This window comes from Pygocentrus nattereri, chromosome 3 (genome assembly GCF_015220715.1).
Source record: "Pygocentrus nattereri isolate fPygNat1 chromosome 3, fPygNat1.pri, whole genome shotgun sequence".
Taxonomy (NCBI): Eukaryota; Metazoa; Chordata; class Actinopteri; order Characiformes; family Serrasalmidae; genus Pygocentrus; species Pygocentrus nattereri.
The window spans coordinates 41,975,861-41,986,764 of record NC_051213.1 but is presented as its reverse complement, the minus strand read 5'-3'; positions in this window follow the sequence as shown (position 1 = coordinate 41,986,764).

The window sequence follows — 10,904 nt, the reverse complement described above, 5'->3', positions numbered from 1 at the left end:
TATAAAGTCATGCAGTCTCCATAGACGAACAATAATAGAAGAATGAGTTGTACTGAAGAACTGAGTGACTTTAAATGTGGCACTGTCTAGACCACAAGTCAGTTTCAGTTTTCAGCAACAGGACCAAGTCTGGCAGAGTGGCCAGTTGTCACCTTTCTTGAACTGTCTTTGCATTAAAGGTAATCTTCACCAACGAACATTTTTTGTATACAAATGGTTTGATAGGGTACAAAGAAGCCATTTAAACATCATAAGCAAACATTAAAACAGTTGGATTCCGGGACGTTTTGTGTTCAGGAATGGAATAATTTTTTCCTGAACAGGCAACTTTGTTTGTTTGGTCAACTCACTTTGCTTCTCTCTTAAGTACACACATTGGAAAGAGAGTTTTAATGCTCCAAACAGTTCTCATCGCCACTGATGGATAACTCGTCTTTTACGAGTGTAGAAGTGTCTCTGGAGGCCTGTAATGCTGGTGCCTGAAAAGTGAGATTAATCAGCAGAATAAGATTTGTGTGTCTAGTTGAATCCTCGTCCGTTTCTCGGTTTCTTCTTATTTTCTTTCGAGCCAAACCATAACAATAGCCATAAGCCATGACAGTAGCAGCCCTACACAAGGAATGCTAACACACTAGAAAATATATATTTCGATATGGTTATTTCCACTTCTTTGCTCAAGGTGGGGGCAGCGCTCATAATGGACCCTTGTAGTCCAAGGCCAAAGCTTTTTGTTCATACATTACCCATCTGGCAGACCAGAAGAAAAAAACCTGGGAGGGTTTTTAGGGGCTGATATTGTACAATTGATGCTGGAAATATTTACCAGCTGTTTTTGGTATCTTATGTGACTATCTTTAGCTGTAAGTTTGTTTACTGATGGGGAAATAATGTGGTTCAGAAAGAAACAGCACAGACACGCAACCGAATAAACTGGGTGATTACCATCTGTGATGGGAGGGAGAGAGATTTGCATCAATAGGTCTGTACTTTTCACTTCAAGGTATCCATGTTCAAAACTACTGTTATTTAAAGTGCTGTAGTTCCACCTGCATAAAACTTTTGAAACCTAAAATGTGATGCTCTGAAGTAACGTGCCAGCTGCTGATTGACTTCAACACCCAGTGAAAGAGACTAGTTTTGTGTTCTGGGTTTCCATAGAGACGAGCGCATCCTTCATGTTCCGCTTTGTGGGAACAGACACGCACATTTATGCAGGATTTGCATACAATCAGATCAGATTTCTCTTTACATGCCTTCGCATTTGAAATACGAGAAAAGAGCCTCTTGCTAAGGTTCGATTTGTCCTGTCAGCGTATGGTAGAAGGTGGAATCTCATGGCATTACTGCCTCACACTTTGCTCTCCCGTATATCCAGTTTGATCCTGGTGAGAGACGCTCCCTGTCGAGACACGGATTGCTCTTCTTGAAGTCCACTTTAGAGCAGCTTTGTATCAGAACATACCAGGAGAAACCCAAGTGTTTGCTTTTCATCTACTTTGATCATGACTCATGTTTTGGTCCTTTACCAGTTGTCCAGGCTTTAAAAACCTGCTTGATTTCTCATCCATTTCATTTGGAAAGTGCTCCGAATGGATTGGAGCACATCAAGAACTCTCTGGAGCGCAAAGGATTCTCAGCTTCTCTCAAGAAAATTATTACATCTGTTTTTTTTTGGTTTTTTTTGCTTAGTTTAATGACTCATTCAGAAGCCTAAAGACTCGAACAGAACACAGGATCATCTGGACAAACACTATCCATACAGTCACCAAGACTTTGAATTGATGGCCCTTAAAAAATAGTTTAACAGTAACATCAATCACAGAGTCCACTTTCTTAATTCCTCACTGGAGCAACGTACCTTACAAATTAGTTTCCTACTACTTATTATACAAAACTAATGACCTTAACAAGCAAATGGAAGCTTATATACCACTAATTCATGCCTCAATTTTCATAGTCATAATTTCTGCCACAGTCTGGGGCGTGTTGTGAGTCACAGGTGTAGTGAGTGAATGAAAGACACGGGGAAAAAACTCTACCCAGGTTATTATTATTAAATTTATTTAACAGGTTGCAGTTTTTTACTATTTTGTTAATGTTAAATTTAAATGTCATGGATCATGTGACCCATTTGATGTCCAAACATCCCCTGTAATGTTACATGTTTCATTATTTATGCTTTCCAAGACAAAGACAGAGAGACAGACGTCTAGACTGGATCACAGTAATGCACTGTATTTTGGAATTAACGAAGCATCTCTGGCTCGTTTACAACAAGTTCAAAATGCTGCGGCCAGAATGTTAACTGGTACTAAGCAAAGAGAGCACATTACTCCAATTTTAGCGTTTTTACACTGGCTCCCAGTGCGTTACAGAATCCAATATAAAAAGGCATTGATGGTTTTTAAAGCTTTGAATGGTCAGGCACCTGCATATGTTGAGGACATGCTTTGTATGTATGCGCCTTCAAGATCTTTGAGGTCTGCGTCTCAATCACTTTTAACTGTTCCTCGGTCTCGTTTTAAACAGAAAGGGGATCGTGCTTTTGCTGTTGCTGCACCGAGAATTTGGAACGGTTTTCCAGGTGTCTGTACATTGTTGTGTGAACATTGTTGTGTGAACAGGTCTGTACATTCTATGGTAGTGGTGTTCGGAAGGTGAGAGTCCTTTTTGGTTTTTTTTTTGTTGTGAAGCTGTTTGTTGTTTGGTTTTAAATGTGCTAAATAAATAAAATTTTACTTACTTACAGAGGTCAGTCTTTTCCCCGCGAAGTCCTGTATGGAACACTAAGTAAACAGTGCACCTGCACCCCAAAAATCAGTTTTTTGCTCTTTTCCTTTTTCGCAGAGTGATACACTATAAAACTATGTGGTCATCCCTCCTAATTACTTCAGTTCAGATGTGTCTGCCGCACCCATTGCTAACAGGTGTGTAAAGTCATGCAGTCTCTATACACAAATGCTGGCAGAAGAATGAGTCATACTGAAGAGCTCAGTGGCTTTAAACATGGCACTGTCATAGGATGCCACCTTGCCACAAGTCAGTTTCAGAGAGTTATTGCGACATATTTGGTGTCTAAAGTTTTCTCAATATAGACACAGTTTAGAAGCAGAATAACTGAAAGAGGCCTCGTCACGTTTTCTGTGTTTTATAGAGGGTATCTATAGAAGGCCACTATCTGCAGATCTGTGATGTTAGCAAGTGCTAGGTTGTTTTGAGCTTTAAAGACTAGTAGGAGAACCTTGAAATCTATCCTGAACGATACAGGCAGCCGGTGCAGTTCCTTCAGAACGGGAGTGATGTGATCTCTCTTTTTTGTTTTTGTTAGGATGCACGCTGCTGCATTTTGTATGAGTTGTAAGGGATGTAAAGTTTTCTTAGGAAGTCAGTAAGAACATTACAGTAGTCAAGCCTGCTTGTAACAAATGCATGAACAAGTTTCTCTGCGTTGCTCTGAGAGAGAAAAGGACAAACTTTAGTGATATTTCTCAAATGATAAAAAGCTATTTTAGCTTTTTTCGACCGAGTTTATATGCAGGTTAAAACAGAGCTAAGAGTCCAAGATCACACCCAGGTTTCATACTTCAGGCTTGGTATATGAAGTTAAAGAACAAAGTTTCTCAATTATCTGTACCAACGATCAGTAATTAATTTACATTTATGGCATTTGGCTGACGCTCTTATCCAGAACGATAATTTGGTCATTACAATTTGGTCATTTTACACAGTTAGGCCAAGGCGGTGTTAGGAGTCTTGCCCAAGGACTCTTATTGGTATAGTGTAGGGTGCTTGCCCAGGTGGGGGATTGAACCGCAGTCTACAGTGTAGAAGGCAGAGGTGTTAACCACTACACTATCCCAACCACTCAATTCAGTTTTTTTTTTTTACTTTTTTGCGACTTCCACTGAGAAATATCTGACACACAGCTGGTTAGTCTGTCTACAGAGTCTTGATCTTCAGAAGGAATAGAAATGTATAGCCGGGTGTCATCAGCATAGCTATGAAAATTTATACTATGCTTCCTAATGACATCATCTAGAGGTAGCATGTACAAAGAGAAAAGCAAAAGCCCTAAGACTGTACCTTGAGGGACTCCACAAGAAATGGCACATCTTTTTGATGAATGATTTCCAAGTGAAACCATGAACTGCCTATTACTTAAATATGATTTAAATTCTAAAACTATGCCTGAGCGTCTGACCCAGCATTCAAGACGCTGGAGTAAAATCTTGTGGTCAACGGTATCAAAGGCTGCGCTAAGATCTAATAAAACCGAAACAGAAGGATTTTGTGCCTCAGCACTGAGCCTGAGGTCATTCATAAAGCGAATCAATGCTGTCTCTGTACTATGGTTGGAACGAAAACTCTGACTGAAAATTGTTTGATGTTAGATGCGCATTTAGTTATTTGAAAACAACTTTTTCTAAGACTTTAATTAGAAAAGAGTCTGAAATTGGTCTAAAATGACTTAGTATGAAAAGATCCATGCCACTCCTTTTTAGCAAAGGCTTCATCAGAGCGGTTTTTAAAGCATCTGGAAAAGCAGCTGTTGACAGGGAACAATTTACAATAGTTAAAACATCACTGTCCACACAGTCAAAAACCATCTTAAGGGATGAAGTAGGAACAGGGTCTAGATCACATGTGGATGAACTTAGTTTGATTCAAATAGTTGTGAGCTCCTCATAGTTGATAACAGAAAAAGATGTCATTACTGATGTAGGTGGCTTATAAGGAACATTGTAGGTTTTTTTGAGTCAGCTGAGCTACACTCTGTCGTTTCAAGTCTATTTTATTTTGGAAATGAATTGCGAACTCTTAACAGACTTTAGAAGGTAAATCATCATTAAACACACTAGCAGACAAGTTAGGGTTAATTAGTCGGCCTATGGTGGAAAAAAGGACTTTGGTATTATTTTTGTGTCTATTGATTATACTGGAGAGATATGACTGTCTGGATATTTTCATAGCATTATTATAGACTGAGATCTGCTCTTTAAGAATATCATAATGTAACTGCAGTTTAGTTTCTCCATTAGCGCTCTGATTTATGAGAGTTTCTCTTAAGCTGGTGTAGTTCCGCATTCATCCATGAATTTTTTATTTTTTGTGTGTGAGTGTGTAAGCTTTCCTTCCTTTTTACTGGAGCGAGAAGGTCAAGGATTTCCTGTAATCTAGCACTTAGATCAGAGACTAGATCACTGTAGGCTGGAGACGTATCTGTATTCGCTGAACTATTGCAAACCGTTTTAAACTTGTCAACTGTTTCTGAGTCAAGGTAACGTTTTTTAAAGTAACTTTCAGGTACCTTCTTCTTTACTTCTAAATCGATTTGACAGAAAATACAGAAGTGATCTGATATGAAAACATCAGAGATTTAAGTCACCTTTAGTGATGACCAGATCCAGGATGTGACCTAGCTTGTGGGTAGAGCTGCCCACGTGCTGCTTCAAATCTAATGTCTCTAGAAGTCTAGTGAATTACTATCTGAAGGACTATCGATATGTAAGTTGAAGTGCCCAGACAGAAGGGTCTTATCATAATTTGTGGACATAACTGATAATAATTCTGCAATTTCTGACAGAAATTTCCTATTTTGCTTCGGAGGTCTGTATATTGCAATTATTAACACAGACGTATAATTAAAAAGTTTGATTGCAACATACTCAAAAGACATGAATTCACCAATAGAGGTACTTTTGTGAATAAAGTCACTATTATAAATGCAGGCCACTCCTCCTTGTCTGCCCTGTCTTACTGTATGCATAAATCTACTTTTCAGGAGAAGCTTCAAGTTAGGGTTTTGTTATTTAGTGACCTTACATTGAGCAGAGCATGGTTCATTTTTTTGTGTGTTTGGGGTGGCGGGGGGTGGCTGAATGCGCAAATTACATTATCAGGGTTTCGACTACGTGCGTTTTTCTTTGCTTTTTTAATTACACGGGGGTTTGATGACTAATGGCGTTTTTGGAGCAAAATCTCCCTACACAACTAGTTTTAGTGTTAAGACAGCAGAAACAAAGAGGAATGGTAGCAATACCATTGGTAGCCGACGTTCTTACACCAGCCTTGGAGCCAGCAGTACAGCACGTAGAGCCAACTGAACGCCTCCCTTCCTCTCTGATAGGTGGGCAGTGGTCCCGAGATGGCGACCCTGGCCTGGGTTCTCTTCTTAATGGTGTCTAGAAGTAATCTGAAATGCGCATTTGAGGGCTTCGCTCTGACGGGATGAGATGTCATTCACCCCTGCTTGCTCAGAGCCGCGGGAAACTGCTTGGAAATATCCAAGACCCAGGCACCTGGAAAACAACAGACAGCCGAATTACTTCCAGAGCAAGCTACTTTAAGATGTCTCACTATTGAATCTCCAATTATAATAACACTCTCCTGACTCTCTCCAAGGCACTGAAGCAGGCGGCAAGCTGAGGGCTTCGAACCGGTTACTGGGGAGGAACTGGTGAAAACCTTCTCTTTCCCCAGCCACTCTGGCATTTCCAAGCCCTGCTGTAGCGTTCCATCTGGCGGAGTAGAGGTCGCCACCAGGCTTGGTCTTAACAGCCAAAAGTTTGTAGACACCCCCCTAATGATTGAGTTCAGGTGTTTATTTAAGTATGTTAAATTATCTCCATGGACAAACACTGGCAGTCGAACACGTTGTACCGAAGAGCTCAGAGAACTTAAATTCTTCCTACTTTGTGGCAGCAGTTTGGAGAAGGCCCTTTCCTGTTCCAGCATGACTGAGACCCAGTACACAAAGCGAGACACATAATGACATGGTTTGACAAGTTTGGTGTCGAGAAACTCTAGTGACCTGCACAGAGCCCTAACCTTAACACCACTGAGCACCTTTGGGATGAATGGGAATGTTAATCGCAAGCGAGGCCTTCTCATCCAACATCTGTGCCTGACCTCACAAATGCTTTCTTGACCCAGAGGGCACAAATTCCCATGGGAAACTCCATGGTTTTGGAATGGGATGTCCAAAAAGCTTGTAGAGGTGTGATGGTTACGTGTCCACATACTTTTGGCCATATACGGTAGGTATACACACACGTTTGAGTTGTCACTTCATTCCTGGGAAATTCCTGGATGCTCAGTGACTTGATTTTTTGCTAATTCAGTTGATGGGTAACTGTCCATGATGCAATTTGATTTACAGTGTCTTCACATAGTTTGTTTTAAAAGAACCAAAGTGAGTTCTGTTAAAGTGAAGCTGAAAGGGAACCAACTGCAAATGACCTCAGTTCATTTTGTGTTCACAATGGAGGACTCAAGTTTCTTTCTGGACCTTTGAGACTCTCAGACCACTTCTTGTTCAGACCACAACTACATTAGTACGCCATTAGAACACAATGCTCGCAAAGTGGGCAGCGTTTTCTGATGAATCCTGACCTATCAGGAGGCAAGAGGAATCACCAGACCTGCCCGCTGCTCTCCTATTGGCTGCGCTGAAACAATTGGCTGAAGTGCATCGTGCAGAATTGGAAAAATGACCCTGGGGGTCTGCCGCAGTGGGCTCCGTTTCTGGCTGTGCTCCTCACTGAGCTCCACCCGGAGAAACTCCACGTCAGAGGTGAATCTTCAGTCATTCAGCGTTCAGTGTGAAAGCTTAAAATTGAGTTGCTTTAATATGTCAAACGAACTCAGATCACAGACAGACTTTATCCTGAGTAGAACCTTATAAATGATCCTTGATCCTTCGAGGTCTTCACCACGGAGCAAAGCTAAAGCTACAGAGCCAAGTCTGGCAGAGTGGCCTACCGCCTATCATGTCAACTTTCTTAAACAACTGTCTTTACATTACAGGTGATCTGAACCAGTTAACCTTGTTGTATACAAATGGTTTGACAGGGTACAAAGAAGCTGTTTTAAAATTCATAAGCGAACATTAAAATGCTTGGATTCCGGGAAATTTTTCCGGGAGCTCTCTTGGCTGTGGAGAGTGTGCTCCTCTCCCACCTCATGTCCCACTCATGTCAAACAAAACTAAAGTGCCATTAGAAAACAAACCCTCATAAGTCACAGCACATTTTCAGTGTAGATAAATGTACCGTTGTTATGCCAGTTATAGTGAACTGTGCTCTGTCACTGCAAAAGAAAACAATAGAAACAGGCGGTTAAAACACAAGATAAGACAGCTCTGGGTCTTTGGGATGATCACCAAAACTAATCTTTTTCCTATTCAAATGTCCACTTCACATTTAACTATAGCACCTTAGCTATAAGCAGGCTGCTTTACATTGGCCCACCTAAACCTGGCACCTGAAAACGAGGCCTTTTAGATTAAATGTGTCTTGACTGGTCTGAGACACTTTCTCCAGCACCCAAAGCCAGTATTATTTCACACAGCTGTTTGGATGGCAGTAGTGATTTTTGTGAGTAGAACTGTCGTGAATATGACTTATAACCTAGAATGTTACTGTTTCAACCCCCAACTAGTTTCAAACACACTGTGCAAAAATTGTAAGCACATAAGAACACTGTTTAAAAGTTTCTCTTGGCAGTGAGTGTGTTTTTGTAACACCTGTTGGGTTTTGCATGTGGAACTGGACATGACTAAGCCCCTCCCCCTACAAAAACACTGCTTTATTAATGCACTGCAAGTGAAACTGTCTGAAATCTGTTTGACGTGTCTAATAATTCTCATGCTGTGATTGATTGTGATTTGTAAAGATGAATTTTTTTAGACATTTTCATATATAAGTCAAATTATCTCACTGTATTGGCAGATAGTTTAGCTTGTTTTAAGAATTATGCCAAAACAGTGAGATATTATAACTTGATATAATTACTTAAACGTTTTATAAAAAGCTTACAACACGATATATACACTGCTCAAAAAAACACTTAAACAACACAATATAACTCCAAGTAAATCAAACTTCTGTGAAATCAAACTGTCCACTTAGGAAGCAACACTGATTGACAATCAATTTCACAGCTGTTGTGCAAATGGAACAGACAACAGGTGGAAATTATTGGCAATTAGCAAGACACACTCAGTAAAGGAGTGGTTCTGCAGGTGGGGACCACAGACCACTTCTCAGTACCTTTCTGCTTTCTGGCTGATGTTTTGGTCACTTTTGAATGTTGGTGGTGTTTTCACACTCGTGGTAGCAGGAGACGGACTCTACAACCCACACAAGTGGCTCAGGTAGTGCAGCTCATCCAGGATGGCACATCAATGCGAGCTGTGGCAAGAAGGTTGTGTCTGTCAGCGTAGTGTCCAGAGGCTGGAGGCGCTACCAGGTGACAGGCCAGTACTCCAGGAGACGTGGAGGAGGCAGTAGGAGGGCAACAACCCAGCAGCAGGACCGCTACCTCCGCCTTTGTGCAAGGAGGAACAGGAGGAGCACTGCCAGAGCCCTGCAGAATGACCTCCAGCAGGCCACAAATGTGCATGTGTCTGCACAAACGGTTAGAAACCGGCTCCATGAGGATGGTATGAGGGCCCGACGTCCACAGATGGGGGTTGTGCTCACAGCCCAACACCGTGCAGGACGCTTGGCATTTGCCAGAGAACACCAGGATTGGCAAATTCGCCACTGGCGCCCTGTGGTCTTCACAGATGAAAGCAGGTTCACACTGAGCACATGTGACAGACGTGACAGAGTCTGGAGACGCCGTGGAGAGCGATCTGCTGCCTGCAGCATCCTTCAGCATGACCGGTTTGGCAGTGGGTCAGTAATGGTGTGGGGTGGCATTTCTTTGGAGGGCCGCACAGCCCTCCATGTGCTCGCCAGAGGTAGCCTGACTGCCATTAGGTACCGAGATGAGTTGGCGGATGCTTTAGTCCAGGTCTGGGAGGAGATCCCTCAGGAGACCATCCACCACTTCATCAGGAGCATGCCCAGGCGTTGTAGGGAGGTCATACAGGCACGTGGAGGCCACACACAACACTGAGCCTCATTTTGACTTGTTTTAAGGACATCACATCAAAGTTGGATCAGCCTGTAGTGTGTTTTTCCACTTTAATTTTGTGTGGGACTCCAAATCCAGGCCTCCATTGGTTAATAAATTTGATTTCCATTGATGATTTTTGTGTGATTTTGTTGTCAGCACATTCAACTTTGTACAGAACAAAGTATTCAATGAGAATATTTCATTTGTTCAGATCTAGGATGTGTTATTTGAGTGTTCCCTTTATTTTTTTGAGCAGTGTATATCAGGTAGACTTGAGATCTTTTCACTTGCCAAGATCGTTTATGCCTTGTGTTATTTGTATTTATTGTAATATGGTTTAAAAGCAATAAACAAACACATACTGACTGGATAAGCAGCTTTTTAAATGTAATTCTCTCAGGTGTCTAAAACTTTTGCCCAATCCTGTATATCAAAAATATACACCTAAATATGTTTAGTTCCTCTTTTTTGCTCGTGGCAACCAACAGGGCAGCGCCCCTGTGCACTGACCCCACTGAACCCACTGGCCCAGTCAGTAATCCACCCCGGTTAAGGCTGCAGGGCACGTGTCTCCTCTAACACACCTGAACATCTGAAAGCTGCTCATTCCTGGCACAGATGAAAGTTTGATTGATTTCCTTGCTTTAAATCAGCGCTTTGATTATGTGATCAGTGCTTAAAGCAGTTATTATTGTCCTGATCAGTGTCTGGCTCCATCAGCGCTTCGGAGCGATGCTGAGCTGTGAGCGCTGCTAATTGGAGGTGTAACCCTCAGCCAGCCGCTTTATTAGATTGCCCTGCATCGATCCTCGCTGCCACACCGTTGACTCATTTCCACACGGGGAAGAAGGGGGGATGGGGGGTCGATACGCACTGATTCAATTCAGCCAGGACAGAAAAAAACTGTAATTTATCGCAATCAGAAGTGCAAATATTTCTAATGTGAGAATGCCGCCCCCGTGTGGCTGTACACTGCATTGCGCTGCACAGTGTTATTCAGT